Raw genomic sequence first — 13,073 nt, 5'->3', positions numbered from 1 at the left:
TTCTTCCCCTTTCTGTAGGTGGCAAACTTATTTCTAAGTGTTCTCTGATTACAACTTCTTGCATCAAAAGGGTACAAAGGAACACATGAGAAAAATGAAGTTGTATATTCACATATCAGGGCTGAGAGCTACATTTCACTTGACCTTACCCTTTAAATGGCTAGCAATAGTTTGGTAAGTTTTTGGTTTATATTTATATATTTAAATTTTATTTATACTAGGTATGAACATATTGTATATGTGTGTATATATATATATGACTCATCCACAGCAGACATTACATCTCATGCAGAGAGTTTGCTCATTGTTCTTTCAAGTTTTTTCACTTGATTTAAAAAAATATTTAAATTTAAAAAGAGGCTTCAGAGCTACGTTTTTTACAGGACCTGCCATTTGTCACAACCTAACACATTCTGAGAAAGAACAGGAGGGATGAAAGTCCAGCAAGCCTGCAATGCACATGTAGGACTAACATCTTTGGATCACTATTCCTCTTCCTATTTCTTTCTTTCCTGCTACCAATACAACTTTCTCAATCAACACGGGAAAGGTACACTGACAGCAAAAGAAGTAGCAACTATGATCAGCAGCATTTCTGCTGGGTCTACAGTGACAACTTCTCTCAGTGAGATGACATATATGGCACCCCTGTATTTCTCTTGATCCTTGTAGTCAAGGCAGGACATCTTTCGTAGAAGGAGGCATCCAAGACTGACATTTCAGAAGAAATATCTGTCTTGTGAAGAGTTCCAGGATTGTTTCCTATATATTTTATCATAACTCCATATTAAATATTAAGACCTGCAAACATGGCAGACAAAAAGCTTCTTCACTTATTCTGATGACAGTTGCAAAGTAGAAACCATGGCACTTTGTAGTATATACCTCTCATCTGTACCATTTCCAGCGGTAGACTAAGGTTTTAAAGTGATGTGCTTTCCTTGCATTTTTTGTTCCTTATTGGAGATTTTCAGTTTCTGAACTGGGATTTCAAAACACAACAGTTCTGATAACATTATCAGATATACATAATTCTGGGGAAATCAGCTGCTGCTTAAAACTAAATCATCTCTTTATTGCATGTTCACGAGTCAAACAGACACACTCGTGCCATGCAGAAACATTTCTAACTCTTACATTTCAAATTTTCTAACTGATCAATATGCAAAGTAACAGCTTATTATCATTAGCTGAAGTATTTTCCCTTGGTTCAAGTGCAAGTTATCATACCTCGATGCTCCACCACTGTGAGGAGGATTACCGTTCTTAGGATTTGGTATCTATTACAAATATTTAATTTGATACAGGATATTACAGTATGAATAATAGCTTAGAACAACACATTTTCTTGGTTCACCAACAACCAGCACACCCTTCATTTTTCACACAGCTCTTCTGTTCTCAAATACAGCAGCCCAGCCTATTAAAAAATAAATTAATCTCTTTAAATGTCACACACGTGACATTTTTTTCCTTATTTTTTTCCTTTCTCCATAAGCACAACTAGAATAATTCCTTCCTTCTTAACTCACACTTAAGCACATTCTACTCAACATTCCTGTAGTGTATGAAACTAGCACAGATGATGATATCTTCAATTTTAATGATTACTTCTTCATTATCTAAAATAATTCAAACTTAAGGGAAATAACAAAGTATACCTATGCAAAACAAGCTGCAGGAAGACTTTCAAAATTATCCTTCTAAGACTGTAAGGAATCTAATTACGCAGGCAATCCATCATTGCCTATTGTGCGTTATGAGAGACAGCTGGTACTGTCAGATTCATAATATTCTACCCAGCTCTTACCTGTAACTAATCCACTGCCTGCTTTTTTGTTGTGAGCAAGCTCAGGCAAAAGATAACTTCTAGTAACCAAACTAGTGAAGATTCAAATCCCAGCACAAATTAAAGATACTGGCAGCCTCTTTAGTTGTCACACAATTACTATAAATGCAGGAGCAGGACTGGAGCCATCATCAAATAGCCCTCAGTGTTATAAAGACCAAAAATAATGATCATGGGCGGTTCTGCCTTGAAACTTAGGCAATTACACATAAATTTTCTATATAAGCTTTCCTGTGAAGGGCCTCTAAATGGTTTGAGTTCCCACAGCTGCATGACTTAACATTTTTTTCCTCCCAAAATACTAAATCCAGGCTGGGAGACTTATTTTAAAATCTTATCAAACATTAGTACTCTTCTAAAATAGCATTGCATAATTTTATTTTCCATTTGAGTTTTTCTGCATTTTAACTTGCACATACTTCATATATACTGACAAATATTTCCATGTCATCATTGCTACGATAAAAACAGGTCCCAGTATCACAATATAACACAGCCTGAGAGGGGGGAAACAGATTTTCAATATTGTGGTCTTACAGAGGGTCATGAGCCTGAACCATTTTATCTAAATAATTCTACCCTGAAAACAAAACATACGTTATGAAATCAGCTTATACCTCATAGCCCACACCCCACCCAAACAAATGCAATGAACGAGCACTTCCTCATCATGTAGAGAAAGATTAAGTACTCGTAGTATACACAATTACAAAGTATATTCCTTTTCTTGCTCGAAGAGCAAAAAAGTAATAAACTTGTTCTTCAATTACAAACCAAAATGTAACATTTAAGTTAGGCAATCATAAATATGTTGTGCAAATTTAAAAGGTTTTTTTAAATAAAAAAGTTAAAAGTGTTTCATTTACAATTAAAAAATAATGAGGTTTTATGAATTATAGATGCATATATTTTATAAGCAAATAGCAATAGCTACAATTTATTTACACACTTGGTTAAACACCTTTAAATTGCCTTTAAAATTTAATTTTGAACTGCAAGTAACTATTATTAATATGAATAGCTACCTTGCTTTGTTTCCACATTTCATAAAGTTTCTATGCATTTAGGCATTCCAGGATTCATATTTAATGGCTTGAGATCTATGGGAGAGCTGAACATTCCGTGAAATACAAAAATTGACCAACACATTAAACAGACAAAAAATGTTCACACTGTTTAAAAGACATACTCAGGGCTTACAGAATTAAGCTCAGACAATAAGTAAATTAGATTTATGTTCTGCATGTAAAGATCACTGATATCAAGTGCTCACTTGTCTCAATTTATCTTAAGCAGAAGTGAGAGTAACAGCACTTACAAAAGAGTCTAGAAATTATAAATTACATCTTATTGTATGAAGTCAAAGGTTAAACTTATTATTGCTCAACACAAGCCAACCTTAACCCCAGGATTAATGCCATAAACAAAAAAAGAAAATTCAGTGTGCACGCATAATGCACTGGGATAATGTCTCTGAAGAATTACAAAAGTGAAATTATGCCCCCTACTGCTTCTAGAAAATGTTTCTGTATAAATGGGGTCTTTTGGTTCAAAGGGAAATTATCATGTAAAACCAATGAACATGTATTTTCAAACTAACCAGTGCTCATTAGCACGACATGTGCCAAGGAAAATTTATTTCTTCTCTGGCTTTTAATTAAAATATATGAAGGGCCTTGTCTTGTAGAGGAAACTTTAAGGAACATAAACAGCTAGAGTGCATATATAATCTAAGTTTCCCAGAAGTTACGTATTTGGGTAAAGGAAGTATGAAGATTTAATTCATTACTTTTTCTTGATGTATTTCTGAATATATCAAATTTCAAACAATAACTTTTATATAGTAATAATACTTTTCAAGCAGCAGAGGTGATAGGATTGATTTTGCTGTCAGCTAGCAAGTTGACACAATTCATTAACAGCTAACAGAGATCATACAGTGCCTTTGAGTTGTGCAAGACCACAGTTCAATTCCCAACTCAGTTGTTTAGTCCTGGAATCACAGCTACTGTTGTAATGAATTTCTTGATGGGCAGGTAAAGCAACGGGGTTATTGTTTGAAATGCTTTCCAGGGATAAGGAGAGAGCTCAAATACTGAAGAGTCATTACCAAAGCCTCTTTTATTTGTTCTGCTTTTAAGCCACAATAGACTCAACGATACCAACACTGTTAACTCCTAATTTCTACCAGTGTAAGTGGAAAAAAAACCCTCAGATTCTTAAGGGTATTTGGACAGATTGAACTTCCCTAGTTCAAAGTAAAATAGTTACAGAAATACATATTGGGTACATTATGGCCTTTGATGATTTGATCTTTAGCATCCTTGAGACAATTGTTGAAAACATCATATCTGTTGCTACCACCTATCTTTGTTCAAGGCTTGCAGAGTGAAATGTCTACAGTTCACAAGTGTTTATGGCACAAAAATATACCAGTTAGCAAAGTTAATGAGCTGACAGGGACAGGCATACTTTTTTATTAAGAAGTCCTATTTTATCACAAATCCAATCGTGTTCTGATGTTACTTAGACAATACTACGATGACTTTACACTGGCCATTTTCATCCCAAAGCACAATAAAACATTGCTAGAAGAGAACCACATCTTATCTGATTCTTATGCAGACACTCCTACAGCAGTGGGAGAAATCCAAAAACATTCTCTTCACTGTCAGAGAAACTGAAATTGCGGCACCTGTTTTTTGGGAAACATTTGGATAGAACCATTTCTGCTCATTTATGGCAACTTTGCAGCCCATCAGCAATAGAAAAAAAAAAATCGCGATGTTTTACTCTTTAAACTTTAACCAGATCAAAGACTGCCTCAGTGATGAGGCTTAGCAAAATACAAATTCTATTCAAACTTGAAAGACAAGTCAGAAATATTCATATTTCTTCAAAAGCATATTTACTAAATAAGTTCAGAAACTAGATTTTGTCCCAGCTTAATTCATTTTGTTCTGTTCAACGTTTCTAGCAAAAAGTATGGCCCTCATAGTGCTATCTGAACAATGTTATTTCAAGAGATCGCAATATAACTACTCTCCTATAATCCTCACTTAATATAAATCACTATGGGTTAACTGGACTTAGAAGTATAAATAGATTTCAATATATAAAGTGTTTTAAGTCACAGGAAATTATTTTAAACCACTGAAGAGTAGATATTGACCAGGCAGGGCATTCTAATGATTACATGTTATTTCCATGGCAAAACTGCATTTAACTGTGCTCAAATAGAGCTCGAATACAACTGAAGATAGAGCGCTGACTTACATGTATTTCTACAAGTGTGATAAATGTGTGTTGGTTTAGGATTTAATAGTCTGGAGGTGACTAGAGACTAACACCACATCAATGTGAGAAAGTGTATATCATGACTGACAGAAGTTTCAAAAATTTGTTCTGCTATGTAAAGTAAATTACCTCCAAGTTATTTTTCCTAGATTTTGATGTAGGAGTCTTTATCATAAAGCCAAACTTAGAGCTGATTTGTATTTCTTCTAGTGGAACAGGTTGAAATGGGATGGCATCTTCCTGAATATATTTTGCTATTTTTCTACCACTGTGAAGGCAAGCACATAAAAGGAGGCATCCCATTTCTATAAATATGCTTTCTAAATGTTAAAGGGTTAAAGCAATTTCCAGAGGTCTCTATCTAGAAAAAACCCTCCACTGGTATTTGATTGAACTGCCTTTGCTCCAAAGGCATGCAGTAAAATACACAGGAATCAAATGTAAATGCATCATTGTCCTTTATGCAAAGAAAGTCAGTTTATTCTGTTTTTTTCACCACTGTTACACAAGCCTAGCATGCCCAGTTGGTGTAAGTAAAATTAAACTGAAATTGGTGGAAATATTCTGATTCACAACAGCTGGTGATTAACCCCACCTATTTTAGTATGATTATATTAGATCCTACTCTTAGAGTCTGATTTTCAGCTGCAGTGTTTACATATAGATCTCTCAGGAGATGATCAGTTAAAATGTAAATATATCAGAAACATTTTCACAAGCTTGGACCCAGTAGAAGTCATTATAGGGAGCCTACTGTTCATACACAAAACTTAAAAAAGATGTGGTATACTCAGAGGGGAAAAAATACACTTCTGTAGGTGAAGATTCTGTTCTGTACAAGAAAATGTAAGCTAAACATTACCATTCTTTATTAGACATTAAAATAAAATTAAAATTTAGGACCAGATTCTGGAAGACCTCACTAGAGTAAAGCAGCACCTACGCAAAAGTGCAGCCAATAGGATTAACTTTATTCATTTGAAGACTATATTGCATAGCCTGATAGGTATTTCTTTTTACACCTGTAATGTTAATTCATGATCTCATAGTCTTTGATGACATTTCATTCAATCCATTTTCCTCCCATGTGACTACCTGGCTTTTGGTATTCAATTTAACTAGGACTATTAAAATTCTATCTGTTCCTGTACAGACTGTCCATACTGGTTACGTATGTCCACAAAATACTACCCTATCTCTCACTGCTTTTCACACATTCAGATGAAAAACATTCAGTTTAGCAGTCTCATTGAAGTCAATGGGACCATACATAAAGATGAATAATTCTGACTTCTGTTGGTCTTACCTTCATAACAGATTTTGTGTAAGCTGTCAGCAAACTGGTATCATTCAGATGTGGAAATTTTTACACCTGTACTCATCCTGCTCTGCACAAATATAAAGAGCAAAACAAAAAGCAAATCACCTACAGTTAGGTTTACTATACGATGCTTCTCTTAAAAGCATTGAAAAGCCATTGTAAGCAAGTCTTTCAAGCGTATTGCATCTCTCATTCTTTTCAGCTATTGCTGCCACTTCCCCCCAGCTCTTCTATGCTGTACTAAACCTCCCTGAACAAACAGAAATCAGTTGTAAGGTCCTATTTGATCAGCAGTCAGGTACTAAACAGGCATGGTACATACAAAAGCATTGCTCAGTAACTATAGCTACTGCTTTACAAAAAGGATTTAGCTTCCTCTAGTCAGAGTACGAGCAAAATATTTGTTTATGAAAATGAAAACAAACAAACAAAAATCATGAAACCTTAATGGCGCTCTAGTGTCTAAGTCTACATTTTGATAAACTATAAAAAATTACTTGAAAAAGCATTATTCAATCCCTAGATACAAGATTAGCAAGACTACTGCTTTAATGTTTGCAGTTGCAGAAACTTGATAGAGAGCACCAACGTTAAATGAACTTACAGGCAATTGAGGATGGCACACTTTTTAGAGCACTTCAGCTGAAGCTAGGCTGTGTGTTCCTCAGAGACAGCCGCATCATGGTGATATCCCTTCAAATACCTCTTGTCATTTCTGCAAGTAATTCAGTAGCGTTCAATGCTCTCTCACAATGAAGATTTTACTCTTACATTATCATTTGTTTTGTTAGTCATTCAAGTGAAGCTACAATGTTTAAATACACAGCAGGCACATAGTGTGGAATCTTTGAAGTGACTGGTAATAATACAGATAAATATTTACATTAAAAAAACACAAAACTGTCTTCCAGAACATTTCCCAGGCTAAATTACAGTCTTTGCCAATACACCTGCAGCTTTCTGTAACTCATTAAGAAATTCTAGCAGAGACATTCACAAAGCCTCAAAAACCAAATTCAGGCTCCATTACATAAAAAGAAAAGCATTACTTGCTCTCAACAACTAATGCATTTATAATTGCGATGCTTTTGTCTTTTCTTCCTTTTATAACAACTCAGTTATTTACAACAGATTCTTTTGAAAGGAATTCAGAATAAAGAAAAGTAATTAATTGTAAAATTAAGGAATAGAATAAGTTTCATCAATAGAAACTACTAATAAACCTTGGGTGATTTTCAAAAAGCTTGCCTCTTGATGCTAAGAAATAAGACCAAGGCTTTGATGTACAAGTTCCTTAACATGTCAGCACTGCAATAAGGTCTCCAAAAGGGAAACCTGCTTAATCACAAGTGTCACCAACAAGTAAATATAAATGTCTGTCACTGCATAACCAGAGACTTGAATAAGATGTATAAGTTTGTCTTTATAGTCTTTAACTGTGAAGTCATTTTATTTCAAACCATTTTTGCCTTTTTGCTTTGTAGTTCTGTAAATGAAAAAACTTTACTTAAGATGTATATTAAAATCTCCTAATGAGAACTTGATAAAATCAGAGGAAATCTTAAGTTTTAGGATTATATTACACACAAACATTTGAGAAATCTAGCCAAGGCTCCTTTTCCTTTCTGAAATACATAGAATTTGTTCGAGACACAGCTTTTAGAAAAAACATGCTACTGTTTGTGTTACTGATATCCATGAGATTTCCACTAGAACAACAGAGCATGTTGAAACAGGAACTGTATAAACAAAATGAAGATTAAGTAAAACTATATGTTTGGGTTGATGTCTAAGCTATAGTGACACTGTATGTTTAGGATTAAATACACTGCCTGGATCTTCTCTGGAGACCATTGAATGATAGCTTTATTGTGAAAGACTGATTATTTTGTATAAACTATGCATGTCATGCTAATGGCCATAATTCTGAAGAAAAAAGACTTTTGAAGAAAAAAGAAGATCCTGCCCCAGAAGGTGATGATTGTCAAAGACACGTGACAGAACTTAAATATATTTAACCAATAATGGATGATATGCTAACTATAACCAATAAGTGTAATGTTGCGTAGGTTTATGCTTATTATGTAACAGAAAAAATACACTGTAATGCCTTCACACGGTGTGTCAGCTTTGTGCAATACCACCTAGCACCCATCTTTGCACAAACATGAATTAAATGAATACATCTACTCTGTGTGCTTTCATTGGTGTTTCACATACCAGGTAAACAAACCCAGTTTTGGGACAACATTATGACTACAGATTAAAGTTTCAGCTATTCAAATTCATGCGGGATACTTTCTATACCCTAGTATATTAGGTCTCCATCCTGCAAACAATCAAACTTTTAAATTTATGCATGCAAATAACCCTACTGAAGACCACAACACTGAAGACGAGAGCACCATCCATGCACCATCATAGACTGCTCTTTTAAACAACGTGGATATGAAAGACAATTTTAAGATTCAGTTTCCAAGTTTCACTTAACACAGCTCCTATTTCAAGTATACAACTCAAGTCCAAACATTTCAGGAAGGCCCAGTTTCATAAAATCTTTTAGGCAACCAGTTATCAATTGTACAACTTCTAATAAAAAAGCAAGAAATTGTACAAGGCCCTGAAGCAAGGTACTTTAAAACATGACAGAAAAAAATAAAATTATTTACACATTACAGTACTTCTCCAATAGTAATACAGATAATGGACTTGGCAACAACTTGGTCACGTACACTTGGGACAATCTGTAAAATATCCCAAGCAGAAATGCAAAAGCAGGCGTCGGGTGTAACCAATCCCTTTAACTGCCACCAGCCAAACAATGCACTTTCACTTCCTGAAAATAAGCCTACAGGATACAACCAAAGATTCAGGAAACTGAAATCACCCCTCCAACTTAACGGGGCTTTGGATATTTTACTGTGAAAATCCCATAGGCTGAAGAAGTCTTTCTTCCTTGTCAAATCCTCCTTCTAAGCCGCTTATTATAAAACGTAAGAGAATTTCTAACGTTCTCAATCTAGCTCACATTTGGTTCTCAAACATCTGAATATATGCTTGTGACAAGAGGCTTGCAAGTTCTCCTAAGTATAAGGAAGACTGAGTTCAAGGTACAGTTTCAAATGGCTACTAAAAAAAAATAAGAAAAATTACTATAATTTCTTTTTCTACTCTGAGTCACAATATGGGGAGAGAATTCCAAATTGTTGTAATAATTGACCTATATTTGTAAATATAAGTAAACCTTTCCTCTAGCATTAGTCTTTTCTGCTTCAAATGGGTTTTACTTTGTCTTGAATCTCACAAATGTCATGTACTACCTAACCTTAGCAGACTGGGTCACAGTCTTACAGAGCCATTCACACTCACTACGACCTCCCTGAGAGCAGTTTCAGGCTGTTAAAATGCTGTAAATGATGTCTGAATACAGATTTATAAAGCATATAGAATGATAAAGATGACAATATATTCAGCACTAAAACCAAGTTTTATACAATATGGTAAACAGATCACAAGAAAATATAAACAGCACTAAGCATTATCCACTTTATTTAGAAAGCAGTAAGCTTTTAGAGATATACCCTGAGACATACACTGTTGACATGGTAGACAGAAATAAAAGCCCTTTTTTTTCAGTTTTTTGATACTTACTATCCCAAAACTTTGTTATAAAGTTCCTTCCTTACAAATTAATTCATAATTAACGATGACTACACTGCAACAACGGCTGCAGTGACTACATTTTAACAGCTGATGGCACCAACCACCTCATTTGCCTAGAGAAATGTTAGTTTACATTCCTATATACAAATGCTGCAGCACAATTGGATGGGAAAGTAAACCATAAATGTCTAAACAACGAGAACAGAAAATAATATTCTCAGGAAAGTACAGCATATTTCTCGAATAGGAAACTTATTATCTAAACCCCATCCTGTTTACATTGAATGTATGTGTATAAGCGCAGTGTGTGTGCACAGATGTAAACAGATGTAATTTTTTCCATTTTACCATGACACAGACAAAAATTTTATTGGACTCAAAGGTATAACACTTCAAACCCAGACAGGAAAATGTATACAGCTATATATAGATCTAAGTATTTAGCTTGATTTTCCGATGTTTTCTCTGCAAAGTCTCATTTGGTTAAAAAGTTTCTGAACACGGATACAAGTGCCTTTATTAAAATGATGTTTTATATTTTTATATTACTTCTTGGTGTAACAAGTAAGTAGATTAAATCAAAAATATTTTCATTTAGTTACATCACCATCAAATATCCATGCTCTCTTAGGAGGCTACATTTAATCAAGAGCTACTAAAACTAACTTCACAGTGGTGCTAAAGAGATGGACAAAATAAATGGGAATCACATGACCTAGGGAGAACTTGGAAGATATTAACCTGGGTCTAGGATGGGAAGAGATGAAAGAAACTAAGAGAACTTACTCCTTTGTACAACAGTTGGTCAGTATTATCCACTCCAGGCATTCAGAAGTCTACTGAAGACCCAGAGCTACTTTTAAAGAACTAATCTTATCCTTCACATCCCATTTTAAGATGTGAAAGTAAAGACATGTCTTTATTTTCTAAGCTATCATAACTAAGGATTTGGGGCTTCTATTCCCTGTGACCATGAGAGATAAAACCCAACATTTCTTTTTAAATTAAACTCCAGATACCAGATTGTGGCTGTACCAACCGTGATCATAAAGCGAAACTTCGGGGCTGTGAAGCTATAAAAGAGGAAGGTTCTTTCCTAGGAAATTGATTGTGCCTGGCTCTGTGTGGAGCCACCAGCCTCCCTTCAGGGAGCTGGGGCACGGAGGCACAGCCCTGGGCACTGACAGCAGGAACTGAGAACCACAGACTCATGGATTTCTTTGGTTGGAAAAGGCCTTGGAGATCTTCAAGTCCAACCGTACATGTCCACCACTAAACCATATCCCTGAGTAGCTTGTCCACCCTTCTTTTCAACACCTCCAGGGACGGAGATTCCACCATCTCCCTGGGCAGTGTCTGGCAGTGCCTGGCAACCTTTTTAGCAAAGGATTTTTTCCTGGTATCCAATCTAAATCTCCCCCAGCGATACCAAAAAGGCCGGCATATAAACTCTCTAGGACTCGTTTTGGAGTTTTAGAAAGCAAGCATCCTGGGCAACTTGCAGGAGTGATCTCCAACAATTATGTGCAACGAGACAAAAGCTAGTTACAGAATAGATTTCCCACTTAAATGCATCTGGATATATTTTCCCAGAAATCTTATGCATATTCTATTCCTTCCCAAGGCCTAATTTTAATGTTATCATGAAACTTCACAACAGTGAAACCTTTTACTAATTGGGAGCTGGCTCCAGCTCTCCGCTTGTCCTTGCATTTGAGACGGGGTAGCACTGCAAACAGTGGTGGTCACAGGAGAGACCCCTGTTCAGCACAGATTCCACTGAACACAGGGCATCATCATCTCCAAATAGTGAGCGGTGTCTGGGAATAAAACGTTTGGAAGTAAACACGCTACCAGAGGAACATTCTGTCTGACTTTCAAAGAACACAATTACTGCAACGCAACCTAACTCTACCTTGGCTTAAATCATAAATATTCCACTGTTTTGTAATAGCAAACACTTCTTGTGTCACTGGCACAACTCGAGACCATTTCCTCTTGTCCTATCGCTTGTACTTTGGATCATAGAACAGTTAGAGTTAGAAGGGACCTTAAAGCCCATCCAGTTCCAACCCCCCCGCCATGGGCAGAGACACCTCCCACCAGACCAGGCTGCCCAAGGCCTGTAATAAACAGGCTATTCAGCGTTTTGGCTTGAATAAAGGAAGGGGGGTGGGGTCAGGGCGGCTGGAGATCCAAATGTATTTGTCCTGATCGCGGTACCTGAGTTCAGGACAAACGCTTGGGTGATGGGGTGGGATGTCTCCTCTCTTTGCTGGCGCCAGCTTGTCTGTAGTGCCGGGTTCAGCGAGGGGCGGTTCTGCTCGCCTTCCCCCCAGCAAAGAGAGGTGGCGAGAGCCCCTCCATGTGTGCTGGTGGGGGTCGGAGAAGCGACTGCTCCCGAGCCCAAATGGAACCAGTTTCGCTAAAAGGGGAGGGGAGCCTGGACCAGGCGCGCCTCTGGCCGGATGCGGCCCTGCCTCAGCCGGACGCCCGGCGCTGCGTGCCTGCCTTTGCTGACTTCAACCCACAATAAAATAAGAATTCTAGTTTACAGAGTGTGCTTATAACAGCCCCATCGACGTATTTAAAGTTCTCGGAATTTTAGTTTACAGAATATAACAGCCCCATCCAACGCAGCCTTGAACACCTCCAGGGATGGGGCAGCCACAGCTCCCCTGGTGCCAGGGCCTCACCAGTCTCATGGTGAAGAAATTCCTCCTTATGTCTAGTCTAAATGTGTCCCTCTCCAGTTTACACCCATTGTCCCCAGTTCTATCACTCCAAGCCTTTGTCAGCAGCCCCTCCCCAGCTTTCCTGGAGCCCCTTCAGGCACTGGAAGGTCGCTATAAGGTCTCTTTGGAGCCTTCCCCAGGCTGAACAACCCCAACTCTCTCAGGCTGTCCTCATTATGGAGGTGCTCCAGCCCTCAGATCATCATCC

The sequence above is a fragment of the Phaenicophaeus curvirostris genome, chromosome 14 (genome assembly GCF_032191515.1).
Source record: "Phaenicophaeus curvirostris isolate KB17595 chromosome 14, BPBGC_Pcur_1.0, whole genome shotgun sequence".
Taxonomy (NCBI): domain Eukaryota; kingdom Metazoa; phylum Chordata; class Aves; order Cuculiformes; family Cuculidae; genus Phaenicophaeus; species Phaenicophaeus curvirostris.
Note: the sequence above shows the minus strand (reverse complement) of the source record.